Genomic DNA, 17,683 nt, shown 5'->3' with positions numbered 1-17,683 from the left:
CAAGAATAAAAACTAGAACTACAAGGAAATGAGGAAAATCCAGCCAAAATTCAGTTCCACGGGTAGAATTGCTTTTAGTTGCTTTATTATTCTAATCGTACATTTAAGTTACTCAAAAGGGAGATAATAGAAGGATTTTGTAAAGGGAGACATACAGAATTAGAATAACTGAATACTTGGGAATTCCCCTCAGTAGATAAGTATTAAACATGAAAGGTAGAATTAGAGATAGTAAGCATAAAACACAAAAGAAAGCAGAGCTTCTGAATGTCAGCAGCAGAACAGATATATCATTTGGTGGATAAAATGAGAGAGAAACACAACTAAGATAAAGAAAAAAAAAAGGCAGTATTATGCCTGCAGGTATATCAAGAATACTCCCTCAGTTAAGTAATTAGTTACCATTACATACAGTTCTTAAAATGAAATTTAGTCATGCTCACAAGAACATGAACTTGTGACGGGTGCAGCAGGACTCCCCAGATAGCACTCTAAAATGAACCATTTGACAGGTCCATGTCTACTGATACATTTTACCATGAAATCTTTACCTGCGAGGAAATCAGTTAGAAGAACTCTTAGGGGTATTATTGAGGTTTACATAATTGAGAAGAAAACAATGAATGAGCAGACACTCACTAAATTTTGGTGTAAAATTGAAGCAGCATGCTACCAGTATGAGTCAACACATTCCACTGATCCTGAACAGTATTGAAATGCCTCTTATTGTACCAAGTGAACAAGTCAAGAGGCAATGAGCAAAAAGCCACTGACAATAAACAACTTGAAAAGAAGGTGGTTTTGTTTCTTCCTTTTTTTTATTTTTTAATTTTTATTTTCCCTACAGAATTCAGCACTATTCAGTGCCACTTAGATAAGCTCTGCCAGCTGGAAGCTAATTACATTCAGCTGAACCTAATTATTTCAACCCCCTTAATCAGAGGGGAAGCTCTTGCTGTTAAGGATAGACAAGTGTATTGGGCTGAAAAGAGAGTAAGGTATTTTAAAGCTATATAGGTGCTGACCTACATTTGTTATGTGTTGTTGCCATTCTTTCTTCTCCTAAGTGTGGTGCTAAAATCACACTATGCTCATTATTTCCACAAGAAAAAAAAAAAGAATAAATTTCATAGGATTCCTTTATAGACTCCGATGTAGCTGTGACTTCAATAGTGATTTTAAAAATAGAGATGTTAACAACAGCCTCCTACTCCAGAAGTTCTGGGTCTTCCTGCTGCCCATCTGCTGAAGCCTAGCCTAGAGATCTGGAGTACTCTACCCAGGCTGAGGGACACCACTGCTGCTTTCTTGTTTGCGGGTACAACCAGAAGTGAAGCTAGGTTCACACTGCAAAGACACTCCCAGACACATGCATGCAGAAAACACTTGCTCTATCCTTTTCCAAGCCTCAAGTGCACATCATCCTTGATATTGTATTGGGTTTGTGTTTTCAGGTTTCAGGCAGTAGAGCTACCAGGGAATTAGAGGCTGGGGCTTCCCCAGGCTGGACACAGCTAGTTCCAGATGGCTCCAGCCAACCCAGCAGCCAAGATGGTAGTGCCTGTGTGAAGCAGATTTAATAAGGGGAGAAAATGTGGTGTGACAGTGAGGAGTGAGATAAAAAAAAAAAAAAAAAGAGTGTGAAAAAAAAAAACCTTGCAAGCGCCAAGGTCAGAAATAATACAGTAGATGAGGTGCTCTAGACATCAGAGCAAGGATTGGCTGCAGCCCCTGGAAGAGACTGCAGTGGAGAAGGTATTCCACTGCAGTCTGTGTAAAAAAAAAATCCACAAAGAGCAGGTATCTGTTCCCTGAAGGAATTGTACTATGGGAAACTTGTGCTGGAGAAGAATTATCATGAGTGTGTTCAGTCCATGGAAGGACCCACTCTGGAGCAGGGGAGCTTGAGGAGGAAGGAGTAGCACAGAACTGTTCTGGACTAAACACGACAATCCATTCCCTACTTTCTTGTGGGGATAGGTGAGGATTTGGAAATTAAAGAGTGAAGTTGAGTCGGGGGGGGTGGGGGGGGGGGGTGGGGAAGGAAGGAGAAAGAGAAAGCACTGTTACAATTTTTGTTTAATTGCTTCTTACTAGCCAAGTCTATTTTAACTGGCAATAAACTAGCTTTACCCAAGTTCAATTTGGTTTGCCTGTAAAGGGGTTGGTAAGCAAACTCTTCTGTCCTAATCTTCACCCATGAGTGTTTTCCTTTTTCTCCCCCCATCTTTTTGAGGAACAAGGATGATGGAGTTTCTCGGTGGGCCTCTAGCAGTCAGCCAAGGTAACTCAATTCAGTCATTAGGATACTCCAGCCCTGGAACAGAATTTTTCCACTCTGTCCACCCTTGGAGGTTTTCGAGACTAAACACGGTAAAGAACAGGATAAAGCCTTATGCAAACAGATCTGACTGCATAACTGAGAGTTAAGCAGAAATTTGGACTAGGAGACTCTTTCTGTTCATTGCAACTTGACTTATTCCATAATTCTATGATAATACAGATGCTTCTTTTTTAAAGCAAGTATCTAGTCAGAAAACATTAATAAGAAGAACAGAGTTCACCCAAAGTTTAAGGACTGTTCTGAAATAATTTGGTTATCCATGGTGGAAAAATAGGAAGTATGTATAATATTTGACTCAAGATACAATTTTGTAAGAAAAATATTTAAATCTTAAAAATTAGCTTAAATCTGATCTACTGGTTGTCTATCTAATATTCTAAAATTATGTCAAAAAATACATCTGTAGTAGGAAAATGTGACTGCAGTGGCTCGTTATGCCAACCTGACAATTTTATGGCTAGAATAGGTATTATCTAAAAGGAAGAACACAAAACCAATTACAAACTCAAACATAACACAAGCCACAGAAAATCTGAACACTTTAACAAAATAAAACCTTTAATGTCACTGGAAACCTGCCTGGATGTTACAGGCAGAGAGACTGTCAGTCTCTAAAGTCTTGTTGTGAAAGACAGTTGTCATAATTAGGGAAAACAACTAAACAAACATATCAAAACACCACACAGATCTTTGCTAGTCTGTTATGTGAGAAAAATGCTTCTTGATCCTAGATCTGATGGTTTAAGAAGAGCTTAAAGAGTTAACTCTCTAGACAATGTACAGTCTCACTGTTTTTAAACAGCCACATACAACAGTGACCTTTCCCAGCTGCTATGTAAAGGCTCTACTACATCATGTTTTGAAGCCTTTCTGCCATTAGCTGTGCTTTAGCTATATCGTGTCATATATTCCTCTAATGTCATGCACTGGAATTCTAAAAAAAGGATAGATTGCCAAGAACCTAGTTTCAGGACAGAGCAATGTTCACAGTAACATAAGGAGATCCAGGAAAAGTGATCTGATGCCTAATCTTATCTACACCTCATAATTATTTTTCATGTCTGGAAACTGCACCTTACTTGAAATTGTAATGCTGATTTCACAGTTCAGAAAAAAAGGATGTGTAAATTACAGTAATAAAAGGTGCAGTAGAAAATTGCTGCATCCTGCTAACCTGTTAAAATCTTATGGAATAAAATGGGAGGCATAAGTCAATACAAGTTTCTTAAAGAACTGAAAGTTTATCTTAAACTGGTCTGAAAAAGCAAATGTGACAATTAATGACAATAGTCCTCTATGAGACCTTTGTGATTAGAAGTCCATTAAAAAAAAAGAAATGGTAATTGTAGTATTAATTCAGTTATATGTTTTTACAGGTATAAATTAATTTTCTGAAGACTGCTATTTAAAACTAAAGACTGTACTGAAACTCCTCTACTGCACTGAAACTCCTCTGAATTGCCAAGAGTGCAAAGAGTTAGCTTCAGCAGCAGCCTTTTTACAGACCTAAGATAAATTAGGAGCAACATGACTTGAGGAAGCAGAGCCAGACCTAGGAAAAACAGTTACATTTTAATTTTTTTTACTACATTACCATAAAGTCTATATGTATTCAGTATACTAGCAGCATACAGAAACTTTAGGTAATGGAAGATAAAGGAGATGTTTTCAACATTATCTTGAAGATCTGTCATCACCATAGCTGTCAAGTACACTATCTGGTCCATCACGTTCTCAGATAGATGGTGAATGTTCATACTACTGTCTTTCTCTTACTACTGATAATTACATATTATGCATGAGAATATATGGGTAACTCCTGTCAGATATGTTTATCAGGAGTATCTGTAAGGAAATTACCAAAGTTCTATTAAGAAAAAAGTGTGGTGCACAATAAATATAGTCTTCTCTGCAATAATTAAATGAATAATATTGTGGCTTTATAAAATAAAAAAGGTCTTTCTTATACTTCCCTCTTTCTTGATGTAAAAATAATTTTAAGATTCCTTATTTTCTCTCACAAGTATCCTTGAGAATATGCAAACCAAAATGCTACCAACTTGCTATCAGAGAGTCATTCAGGTGTGTCATCAATCAGTTGTTTCAGTGCCTTGCAGTTGTGACAGTTAATAACTGTCCATAAATGTAGTCAGTAAATACAGGCATGAAATATGAAACTGCTTATAAATATGTAAATTGTCTCAAAAGTTCAAAAATGTTTGACACCAAGCATTTTTCAGTATAATCACAGAATATATCTGGTTGGAAGAGACCTCAAAGATCATCCAGTCCAACCATCAACCCAGCACTGAAGGGTCAACGCTAAACCATGTCCCCATTCTGCTTGAACACCCCCAAGAATGGTTACTCCACTACTGCCCTGAGCAGACCATTCCAATGTTTGAGAACCCTTTCAGTGAAGAAGCATTTCCTAATATCCAGCCTACACCTCCCCTGGTGCATCGTGTAAGCATTTCCTGTAGTCCTGTTGCCTGTCATCAAGGAGAAGAGGCTGGCTCCCTCCTCGCTCCAACCTCCCTCCAGGCAGTTGTAGAGAGTGGTAAGGTCTCCCCTCAGCCTCCTCTTCTCCAGACTGAACAACCCCAGCTCCCTCAAATGCTCATTGTAGGCCATGTGCTCCAGGCCCTTCACAAGCCTCATTGCCTTTCTCTGAACATGCTCCAGCACCTCAATATCCTTCCTATAGTGACAGGACAAAACTGCAGACAATTCTCCAGGTATGGCCTCACCAGTGCTGAGTACGGGGGGATGATCACCTCCCTGTTCCTGCTGGCCACAGTGTTTCTAATACAAGCCAGAATGTCATTGCCTTTCTCAGCCACCAGGACACACTGCTGACTCATGTTCAGTTGACTATCAACAAGTACCCCTGAGCCCATCTCCAAGTTGCAGCCTTCCAACCACACATCCCCAGATCTGTAACGTACCATGGGATTGTTGTGATCCAAAGCAGGACCTGGCACTTGGCCTCATTAACTTCATACCTGCTGTTGAAAATTAATATAGAATAGATACATAAGGCAGGGAAAGAGACCTAAGATACTGGTCATATACTAAATTATTAATAATTATGAAAATATAATTTACAATATTGTTGTGGTTTAAGCTTAAGGGGACAGGAAATGGGAATGGAATAAACTTTGACTTGGGGACCCCTCCTCTTGGGCAGGGGCCAGGTTTCTTTGCCCACCTGGGGCTAGGTTTTTTTCAGCTCACCCCTCCTGGGCTGGGATTAACCTAGCATAGATATAGAAAAAGCTTTTATATAGGAATGAAGTGTCCAGACATGATGTGTTAGCAATCTATTGGATACAAGTCTGCTAGCTTTTTCCTGTTCTAATTTTAGCACTGAGCTTCTTAAAGAAAACAACTAGAAAGACAGGAAAATAAGCAACATCAGAATAAGATAAAATCTCTCTGTTATTTGTATCTGAATTATTCAATGCCTTCTCAGGCATCTTTAAAAATACTTCAGCCAATCTACTCTCATAGCCAGAAACACAATGACTTAGTCATACAGTTGAGTGGTTCTATAGAACGGCAGATTTTAATAATAGAGTATTCAAACTAACTAGTTCATATCTGTTACCACTGGAATAATTCCTCTCACTCTCCAACTGTATTTCTTAAACAAATAGAAAAATCCATAACAAAAATGTTAGCTTGAAAATTCATTATTTGCAATAAATGTTGCATGTGACAAACCACTAAAATAAAGATCAAATACAAGATAGAAGAGATTCTAGCTACTTGCTACAGGGCTTTATAAAATACTGAATGGGGTGACACTATATAGATATGTTGCCTTCTGAGTTTTGCTCTTTCTTTTTTTTTGAGTTCTTCAACTGTATGTTGGCAAGTTTGTTCTCATATTTACCTTTTGTGTTTTGGTATCTGATAATAAAATATTTTGCTCCTATTAGCTTGTTAAACAAACAATGCAAAATGTTATCTTCCACTTGGTTGTCAAATGTTGAATGATTCAGCCCAAACTACGTGTAACATACCTTTTTGAAAACATCCTGTTTCTTTCAGTTACCAGTTTCCAAACCAGATGAAGCTCAGAGTTCAAATTTCTCTGGCATTTAAATTGTTAACTTGTTTCACATATGTTTGTTTGTTTGTTTGTTTTATGGGATTTTTTTGTGTGTGTTAAAGGACTCTTCCTCTGTTACCTGTTTATCTCTCTATCTAACTATTAATAAAACCATCAGAGGTAAATTTGATTCCTTAAGTAAATATTTGTCTAGCTCTACTTGTTGGAAAAATATTCGAAATTCTTAATGATCTTATCAATATTTCATACATTTTTCTGATTTCTTATTGATTTTTTAGCACCTTTCATAATGAAGCATGTTGCCCTCCCTTCTTCCCTTCCTCCGTCTCTTCCTGCCTCTCTTCCTTTCTCCCTCGTAACTAACTGTGGATGTGACTGCAGGACAAGGCAATGTAATAACTAAAGGCTAATAGAAGAAATTAGAGAAAGCAAGTAGTGAAACAAATCCCTACCCACATTGACTGGGCTGTGTGCTATTGGAACTTTGGAGGGCAGGGAGAGAAAGTCACTGTGTAAGTGAAGAAAGTTATTGTATACAATATATATATAAGGGTGCACTTTGCCCATCTCCTGGCACATCCACGATGGCAGCGTTGACCAAAAATGGTTATTACGCCATGGGTGTCCACTAAGCATTGGTGCCTTGCCATCTCGAAATCTGGATTATGCTGCTCCACTGTGTGATACCATATCCAGTGGGGTTGATGGCATGTGTGTAAGTATTATGCCTTTGCTACACTAAATGTTAAGTAACAAGTAAGAAAATTGCTTTTGCTATCTTAGTATAGTTAATAAATTATTTTTAAAATATATAATAGTGTACATTATGTATATTTTTCACTGCACCCTAATCCTTCCAACTTGTAACTAACACAATGAAGGAAAACTCATGCCAATGCATAAACAGTCTGCATGTGATTATTGCATTTAGTGTTCTGAGAGGGAAGGGAAGCTGCCTTGGCAAGCAGTGATGTGGTAACATGAAATTATATTCCTGGATTTGCACCACCAGCTGGAAGGAATGTAAACCTGGCACACTCTGCTTGTGACACAACAAAGAAAGATTACTGAGGAAGAGTTAACCTTTCAAGGTGAATGAGCCTCCAGTCATTTCTGCACTTTCAGCACAGCTCCTGCAAGAGTTCTTTGTTAACTGGGTTTATTTTCCTCTTTCCTTGTTTATAAGTAACCTGCACTGATCGATCTCTTAGTTGTATTATCAGACTCATCAGGATTAATAGATATCCATTGTGTTTGGAATTTTTATTGCAATTTATTAGTACCTCAAAATTGACTAACTTTTATGCATGGAAATCTACAGTTTCTAGTATAGGATTCAGTCCATATGGTTTGACACAAGCGTATGGAAGGAAGAAAGTCATATAGAAACATATTTTAAAAAGTGAGGAAAAAGCTGTAAGATGAAAATGAGAAGGAAAATATTTGTATCTAAAAGTAAACAACATATTTACTCCTTTGTAACAGCTCCTAGATAAGAACATCTTCACACTTGACAGTGAAAGGTTGAATTTGAGTACATTTATTTGATATTTCATGAAACCATTGGAAGACAAATATTTCATATCAGTGAAAGACATATCAATGTCTTTCAGCTAGTTCTATTTTAATAGGCTATGTCAACCACTCGACATACTGAATGAAGGTACTTGACCCACTGAAGATCTAGGATATTAGCTGAGCCAGAGCAAAGACATCTGTCACCTTCTGATGTAGACTGACAAAAACTGAATTTTGAAATGCCAGACAAAAAAACCCTATCTTAAATCTGGAAAAATACACACACACACAAAACAAACCAAAATAGTTCCACTTCCACCCGACAGTTCTTATATTTAAAGTGGAGGGATAGGAATGAACATGCCATAACAGATGTCTTGATGCTTCCAGTTAATTCTTTGTCCAGAATTGGGTCTTTAATTGAATCACAACTTAAGTGAGTCATCATAGTTAAAAAAGAAAACAGGCAGATGAAATACATGCTTGTAAGAGAACTTCTTGATGGACATTTTTCTCTCACTTGTGAGAACACATGAAGCATAAGGAAGGTCATACTGCTTATTTTCCTGGAATTTCCTAGAGGAATGGCCCAATTAGGAAAATGTTGATAGGAGCTATGTTTCTGTCTTACAGAACAGGTTTTGGACATGACCTTTAAAAGCTGTAGATGACTGAAATTGTTGGTGAAATACATTCCTTGTTATTATTGATAAAGTGGTATTTAGAGCTCCACGAATAGATGAGTACAAGAGAAAAAAGCCCTAAGGATAGATTCTAGGCACATACAAATTGGTACATTTCCATTGTCCTTAATGAGATTATGTCAGTTTACACCAGTTGAGGATCCATTCAATGTTACATTAATTGACAATGTTACAAGTTTAGTAAGTTTAATGATGCTTCAGAGTTAAATTTTCTTCTTTTACACTATCATTATTCCTATGCTCTTTAAGGCAGTATTTTTTATTCTAATTTCTAGACTTGTTCGATACCAGAGTGTTTCTTACTATGGATGTATATATTTTAATATGATATTGAAGCTGAGGGGCTTAATTTAATTATATGATCGTGTGCTAGGTCATTGTCATTTTGCTTTAGGGTAATAGTATTTTCATAACTAATTTACACTAGCAACTATGAAGCTGTATAGATTTTAAAGATCAACAGCTTTGCATGGGAATTTCTGAATCTTTGAAAGAAAGACAAAAAAGCTGTTGAAGTATAAATCATTAATTTGGTTGATAATTTTGTGTCTACAGGGGCAAGATAATCTATTTTCATTTGTTTTACTGATCACCATGGGGAGACTGCCTACTCTTTGGGCAACAGAATATAGCACAGGAGATTTTGTATATTGCTGCAGAAGAAAAGCAAATGACTATATTTTTTAGATAGACAGAATAGAAGGAGCAGAAAGAAAGGCCAGCAATTTTATGTAGATTCAGAGATTTAGTTTGTTGCCTCACCTATTTCCATAGAGAACCAGGGGTCATAACAGTAGTTTTAGCATGGGAGCAGCACTGAAGGGGCACATGATAAGAAGCTAAACTTCTTTTATAGTCTGAGTTTTAATGTTTAGGGTGATTTGTGTAAATTATTGTTTCTTGCCTGTGGCTTTCAATCTTTGCAATGGTTTGGAGAACAACCAGGGCGTTACCATTTTTGAAAATGCTAGTAACAGACTTAAAATTCAGAATATATACCTTATATTCAACCAACTATACCAATTGTGAAATAATGGCTTATAAATATTTTGTCAGCGCGAATAAAAAATGTTTAATCAAAAGCAAATGCTGGGTTGTGCAGCTAAAATTATCACATAATCTTTCCTCAAGTTGCACTATATATCCATACACAAAAAACCTGAAAAATACAAATTTGTGATAGACTTTAAATTCCTAATCATCTTGTCTTTCAAAACCTTTGTTCAAACTGCATATTGTGTAATTCCTCTAACATTTCTCTACTCTCAGAAGAAATAACGGGATAAATACATAGATCAGAAAGAGGGCACACTGCTCTCCAGAGAGCAATTAGTGATCATTTGCATAGTTTCTACAATTCAAAGATGAAATAAAAGCCACAGGTACCAACTGATGGTTGAATCCTGCTACATCGTTTCTTAGAGGAAATGATAGCACACCACAATTTACCAGAAGAAAGGAAAGCCTTATTTTGAAAAGCTTCACATTTAAGGATATTACTTTTAATGTCCTATGCATACCTGCATTTCAGGGAAATCTGTAGTTTTCAACACTTTATTAATGTCGACAGACAAGTTTCCAATTGTATCTTTTTCTAGCCTTTCCATTTCTTTTTTTTCTGGGTCAGCATCTTATGAATTTAGAGATATTTTGGAAGGTCTTCTTCAATGTCCACCCTGTTCTTTCCACTTGGCCCATCTTCATAATAATGTCTGTTTCTTGCCACTGGTATTAATTTAAGGAACTTCTTTTGGCTCATTTGCTGTTTTCCTTATCTCTGTTTTCCTCTCCTCCCTTGTACCCTAGTCCAACCCCTCCTCTGCTGCTGAATGCTGTCTTCACCATGGCAGCCTCACAGACTAGTGAGGGTCTGTGGGGTAGGATCTGCTGATGAGGGCACAGATAGGACTGAAATCACTCAGGGCACCTGGCTCATTCACCTTGCAGGATCCCACTACTGCCTAACAGTGAAATTACTAATGTTTTAATGAAAGTTTTGTATCTTAAGATGCTAGTTTAAAAAGCATCAGTACATTTTGAGAAGATAAAAAAGTGAGTCAGGCAAATTTGTAAAATTGTTCATTCATATATATTTGTACATTCATATATATTTTATGTTAAAAAACACAGTCTAAATCATGCTATGCAGGCATTAATTTTTGTATTTTTGCTTGAAACTGAACTGCAGCATAAACTGTCTTGGTCTCATGAAGTGACATAGTGAATATATAGCTTTCATAGGAAGATGAATTATTTTTACAATTTCCTAGGAAATTTGAAGTGATAACATCTGATCTGCTGTCTAGATCAGGTATTTGAGGTATCTTTAAAAGGAATCTGCATTTTAAATCCCATTTATTTCCAATTTATTGAAGAAAATACTAATCCATAGTGTTGCATGACTTCATCTTTACCAAGATAAGATTTTTATGGGTGCTGATTTTGGCCTGGTGTTGTGGTTTGAACTGGAACAGAACTAATTCTGTTAAGTGATTTTACTTTTCAGCTCAGCCTCTTCTAAGCAACTGTACTTTCTGAAATTAACACGTTTTCACAGAGAGTGTCTGCTTCTAGCAGTGATAATGCTCAGTTTCTAGTTAGTACCAAGGATTGGTATGCAGACCAAGGTCATTGCTTATTTTTGTGTACTATGCTGGGAGAGCAGAAAAAAAAAGCTCTGTCTGCAGGGAGGAGCAGACAGAACACTAAACTGAACAGTTAGGTATTCCATTCCATAAACATGATATTTAGTATAAAGTTGAGGGATCACAAGGGTTAGGATCTTTTTTCTTTTTTTGATGGCTAGCATTCAAGGAGGACTCTTTCCCTTTTGCCTTTAATCCCAATTCATGTGTTCCTGAATCCATTTCCAGAATGCAGCTCCTGAATTTGATTTCATTGTACCACTCAGTCCAGTCTTGGACTTCTAGGACCACAGCATCAGTGCTGACATCAGAGGGGATTTTCTAAATATTCACACATATTTAATTGTATTATTTTCATTAAAGTAGTTTTAATTTTCTTTCACAATTCATGTCTCTCTCCATTATTCCATTTTTTTTTTTTTCTCTCTTTGGAAAGGGAGAGAGGTTACTGGAGAGCGTCTGCCAATATTTTAGTGTCCAGCCCATCCCTAACCCTTGACACTGGGATAGAATTAATTTTCTTCATAGCAGTATGCAGGGGGCTGTGCTCTCTATCTGTGCTGAAAACTCTTGATAATACAGAAATATTTTAGCTATTGGTGAACAGTTTTTACACAGCATCTTTGCTTCTCCTAACATCCCAGTGAGTAGTCTTGGAATGCACAAGAAGCTGGGAGGAGATACAGCTGGAACAGCTGACTCCAACTGACCAAGAGCATATTCTGTCCTGTGCGATGTCATGCTCAGCAATAAAAGTTGGAGGAAAGCAGTAAATGCTGGGGGAAGAAGGAGGAATAGGAAATATTCATAGTCATGTTGTAAGTCTTCTGAAATAACTGTTACATGTGATGGAGCTCTGCTTTCCTGGGGATGGCTGAACACCTGCCTGACAATGGGAAGCAGTGAATGAATTCATTGTTTTGCGTCACTTTTACTCATGGGTTTTGCTTTACCTATTACATTGTCTTTATCTCAACCCACGAGTTTTCTGTCCCCCAACCTCACTATGAATACAGTGAGTGAGAGGTTGTATGTGGTGCTTAGATCCAGGCTGGCATTAAACTGCAACATACATAAAGGAGGTATACATTATAAAGTTAAACCTTAATGTCAGGAAGCACAGTTTCTAGATTGTCTATTCTGATAAAAGTAAAGCAATTTTCTATACTGAAGCTGCCAGTGTTTGTTTGGAAGAAACTGCCAGTTTTATTTTAGGTGTCTGGTTCACTGTCAGTTATATAACTGGTAACTTGACCACAGATGCTCAGTGTTTATATTTCCTGAACAAGATCCAATTAAAAACTCACCATCTGCCATACATCTTTGTATCCATACAGCTTTCAATGCAAGTGACATGCATTAACATTCAGGCCTTAGCCTGTCTTTTATCCACTGGTTTTAGGTTATCCAGACATTCTTTTACTAGGAATTTTTCAAAATCTCCAAGAATATGTTTATCTGGGTAGTAAGTTTTTTCTTGTTGCTGTTGGTTTTTGTTTTGTTTTGTTTTGTTTTGTTTTGTTTTTTCTATAGCCAGAGTTTCAGAGATTCTTATAAAAAGTTGATTTGGAATACAAGTCAGTTATTATCAAGCAGTGTTGGTAATTCCACTGTAGATATGGCATGTTTAGAGGATCAATGAATATTTCGTGGGAAAATATCTACAGTAGAGAATTTTGGAAAAATATAATAAATGACAATTCTTTGGATATAGAAGTGTGGAAGATATTTTACAAACAATTTTAATATATAGGGACCGCTTAGAGGTACAGAAAATTTAGACATTAATTTTCTAGAAATAAATTACAGAAGCTAGAGATTCATGCTTTTCCTATATAATGTTTAATTTTGTTTGAAATCAGGATATGAACATATCAATTCTCTGAAGAACTAGATTCTTTTGGTTAAGTCAAAGACATCAGTCTAATGTCATTCTATGGTGTCTGTAGGACTGGCAGATATGTCAGAGGATCTGTAAGTGTTCAAAACCCTTCTGGGGAGGCAGCTGGAATAAGCAAGTTTCCTCTATGACATCCAAATAACACCAGACGCCCACCCTTAGGAAAATGAATAATTTTGTAGGTGATACATTGGGGTGAGCACAATTACTCTATGGTAAAACTGGCTATATGTCTGGTACTCCTTTGACTGTAATGGGTATTACACTGTGATTTCTGCTCAAAAACTGGAGATTCATAAATCATAACAGCCAGTATGAGTAGGCATTTTCAGGTATTTTCTTCAGCGAACGTGAATAAAATATGTGGTTATTTTTCTGTGTTGGCCAATAAATTGTAATATACTTCACAAACTAACAACTTATTCCTGTAAATGCAGGAAAGACTTGAATTATTATTTTCTTGGGAAATGATTTATATTTTTCTCCCTCCATACTCCTATGTTATGTCTCAAAGAATAAAGGGATAATGCAATTCATTGCAAAAGTCACCTCTTACGAAAAAAATGTGTTCCTAGAATAGCACTTAATTATTGCAATTTAAATTTGAAAGAAACAAGACCAGCATGAATAAAATTGATCAGAAATAAACATAATCTCTGAAACTGTTGGCATTATTAAGGACATTAAGCCATCTTAGATGCTTCAGAAAAAAATAATTCTAATACAGCATAGGGTGGGATACAAAAAAAAAATACTTTGAATGCTCAAGAGGTCAAGTCTACAAAAGACATTTGTAATAAAATGTATATTTTAATATATTTTATAATTAATATTTCCTGGCAGTGGTATCTTCAAACACCACCATAACTTATTTACAAAATTTATTCACAGGTTCAATTATTTGGTTTTGGGTTTTATACTGCACATATAAAGACAGTCAAATGATATAAGCACAGATCTAACCTTTCCAGTACAGCAATTCAAATTGGAAATACAGCTGCTGTGATCTGTGGTTTTCCCACAAATGGGGTTCCATGGCAGATTGGCTGAGTACTCACAACCTGCTCCTCTGTCTGGTATCTTCCCAGATGCTGTGGCTATAATTTGAGCAGTCCTTGGCTCAGAGAGGGCTAAGGGGCCTCTCTCTTGTCGTGCCCATCACTGGGCTGTAGCCTCTTCTGGGATTCAATTTCCTTGGAGCTTTCCCCCTTTCTACTTTGGTCCAGGTGCAAGACCTGGGTAAAGTTGTTGGTCTGCTAGAGCAGGTTCTTCAGCTGCTACTCAGGCAGCACTTGGCTCTTGTTGCTGTCTGGGTGAGAACAAAGCAAGTTGCCTAACTTGGCTGGTTTAAATTCCGTCCCAGGACAATTAATGCCCTTTGGTAACACAGAACCCTGATAACTGGAGCTATGGGATGGGACATATCCAAACATGGCCAGGGGCACACACAGTTCCCAGCTGTGTTACAAAGTTAATTACACATGGTACATGTTTATCTGGACCCCAGGAATTGTCCAGGTTTGCACGCTCATGGGTGGTGACAAGGTTAATCACATGTCCTATACATTTACCTTGGCCATCTGGACCTCAGGAACTCTCCAGGTAAGTGTATTTGCAGGTGCTTAGCCCATTGTCTGGGCTAGGGTATGTCTGGGGGTTTGACCCTTCAGAACAACATTATTTGGATTCGTGGATCATTGAGTAGAATCCCAAATCTGTTATTAGCAGTGTTACTTGTGAAAACACAAAATTAGCATTAGATATGCCAAAGAACATATCAAAGAATCACAGAATCACAGAATCATTATCAGTCTCCTGAGAAAGAGATGAGTGCAAGAACCTTTTCTCATCACCATGAGGATGAGTCAGCCAGTGGCCATGCCAAGAATAATCCTTCATCGCTCACGATCATTGCTTTTGGCACTTGGTTAGCCTGAGCATCCTCCATTTGTCAGTTCTGCTAGCCTGAGAAAAAGCAGTCCCAAGTGGCAAAGGCTCTAGACCTAAAATTATTATAGCAGGTAAATGTGCTATGGTGGAAAGATTAAGGGTAAATGACCTCACAACCTGACACTAATTTCTTCACCTCTACAATACATATAGTGACCGCTGCATTAAAAAAAAAAAAAGGTAACAAAATATTGAGAAGAAAACCATGAAAGTATAACTCCAGAAACACTGTCAGTTAGTCAAGGTTCTTCTGACATGCTGAGAAACCTTGATTTATATGCATCCACATATATGCACCCCTCCCCTCCATCCCTTAGTACTTCATTTCCATAAAAGTGCAATGAGGCTGAATTTTTCTAAGAGCAAGTCGTGTGATTGGCATCTGAAATTTGGGGAATTTTACTTTGCTAGAAATTTAATTCTGTATCCATCTTAGAATGTAATGAGGCAAGTAGACTTTTTAAAGTGTATTTAGTAAAGACTGCTAGTATAGAAATAGGCTAGAAACTTATATTTCATGTGTAGCTATTCAGCACACCAGATCTTGCATCCTTTCTCCTGAAGGCAGCCTGCAGAATGTAACTGCAGGTTTTTTTAATGAATTCAAATTATAGTTGTTCACATTGAGATCAAATCTTGGAGTGAAATAATTTATTTCTGTTTGCTTTACAGTTTTTTGCCTTCCTCAAACTCAAATATTATTCAAACTGACATACACTTTCAGTGCTTTGCCTGTAGCAGAAATGTATAGTATTCCCCTAGCACTGGCAATTTAATCATCAGAAATCTTATTTCTTACTCTGTGTTGCTGTATTTTCATTTCCCTTAAATAATAACCTTTATCTGTACTAATGTACGTAAACTTTTTAATATGCTGTTAGGATACCCTATTGGAATAATTCATAATAGATGTAAATATTAAGCAGATAATTCTTAAGGTAATCTCTGATGGTATGTGACTTACACGACACATTAAATTACTAATTTATTTCTATACTGTTATTTATATATGTTCAAGTGAATTTGCTTTATTTTTTATAAACTTCATATTCATTTTGAATAAATTTACCCCTGCTCTATAGAAACTACACTAAATACTAAAATGTGATTAAATTGGTCTAAATTATTGAGTTGCATGCAGAAAGCTTTGATGATATGACAAAAATGTTTCACATTAAAATGTTTTTCTTGATATTTTAAAAAGCAATAGTCTTTGAATGAAGAATATTTGAGTTGACTCGTTTTTGTCCACATGGTACTCTTCTTTTTATTTCCACTTCTTAGTAAGTGAAATGGAAAGGACTCTGTTCAAGAAAATAGCTAGATAAAAGTATACCCCTGTAGAAAAAAATATTGCTACAGTATACTTTCAGTGTATAGCCTTTTTCTTACAGTTAATGGCTAGAGTGACATAATGGATCTTTAATTCTTAAATTTGACAAAGAATTTCATAGTTGCAAAAGAGCAGACAAAGATAGCCTTCTGATACTCCCAGTAATAAGCCAGTCTTCTCCACCACAGAAGGTAGGTACTGATGGAATGACAAATACAATGGTAAATGTACTTTCACCTTTGCACGCCACATTAACACTACTGTAGAGGCTTATGACCTTTAGACATACCCTTAATTCTTTAGTATTCATTATTTGCTATCTCTAATTACTAAAGAAAAAAGTAAATACCTAATTTTTCTTTTATACCTAAATTTAAAGTAAATTTTGTTGAGATCTCTAGATAAATTTCAATCAAAAGAACACTTAATCACAAATAATAAAAGTGGATATGACACTTATCATAGCCATTAACAAATTACATCAAATACTTCACATCAACTTAAATATACTGAAACTTTAATCTATAATTAGATATAAGAATGCAATTTATGAAAAGGCTACATCAAGTTGGAAAGTTTTCTTACCAACCAGAGGTACTCTCTTGTACCCTAAACCCAAAACGTTGCTGTAAATTAGTTACTGTTGCAACATCAAACAGAAGACTCTAGCTTCAGATGAACTATTAAATATACATCTTCCAACTTTCAAAAAGACATTTCAAAATTAAAGATTTCAAAATGAAAGATTGTTGGCTCCAACTTTTTCAATTTGTATGTTGTATTAGGTGCCAGAAATTAATGTGAAAATGATAGCCTCTGGGTAAAGCAGAGTGTATACAAACTGCTTCATGTTACATCTCAATAGTCTAAGTTGACAGCATTAATCAAGCGGAGGTGGTCATCATGTAGACACCTTCTAGCTGACCTTGCAGATTTTTTTTACTAATGGACTTAAAGTTTTCTGAAATTATGATAATCCTCATTAAGAGTGATACAGATCATACCTGCATCATCATTGCAAGTCTTCACCCCAGGTTGAAAGCCAGGATGAAAAGGAAAACATCATCTCGGTTTTACTACAGGCAGCAGACATTCCATTGATATTCTTTGTCTCATCATTTCTGGAGTCAGCACATTCTTCTAGTTTTCCTCCATTCCATCTCAGAAAACAGCAGCTGTAACAAAGTAAGGAAATATGCATTGCTTTTCCA

Source organism: Indicator indicator, chromosome 3, assembly GCF_027791375.1.
Source record: "Indicator indicator isolate 239-I01 chromosome 3, UM_Iind_1.1, whole genome shotgun sequence".
In the NCBI taxonomy this organism is placed as follows: Eukaryota; Metazoa; Chordata; class Aves; order Piciformes; family Indicatoridae; genus Indicator; species Indicator indicator.
The sequence above is the reverse complement of the archived record's forward strand: the minus strand, read 5'-3'. Positions refer to the sequence as shown.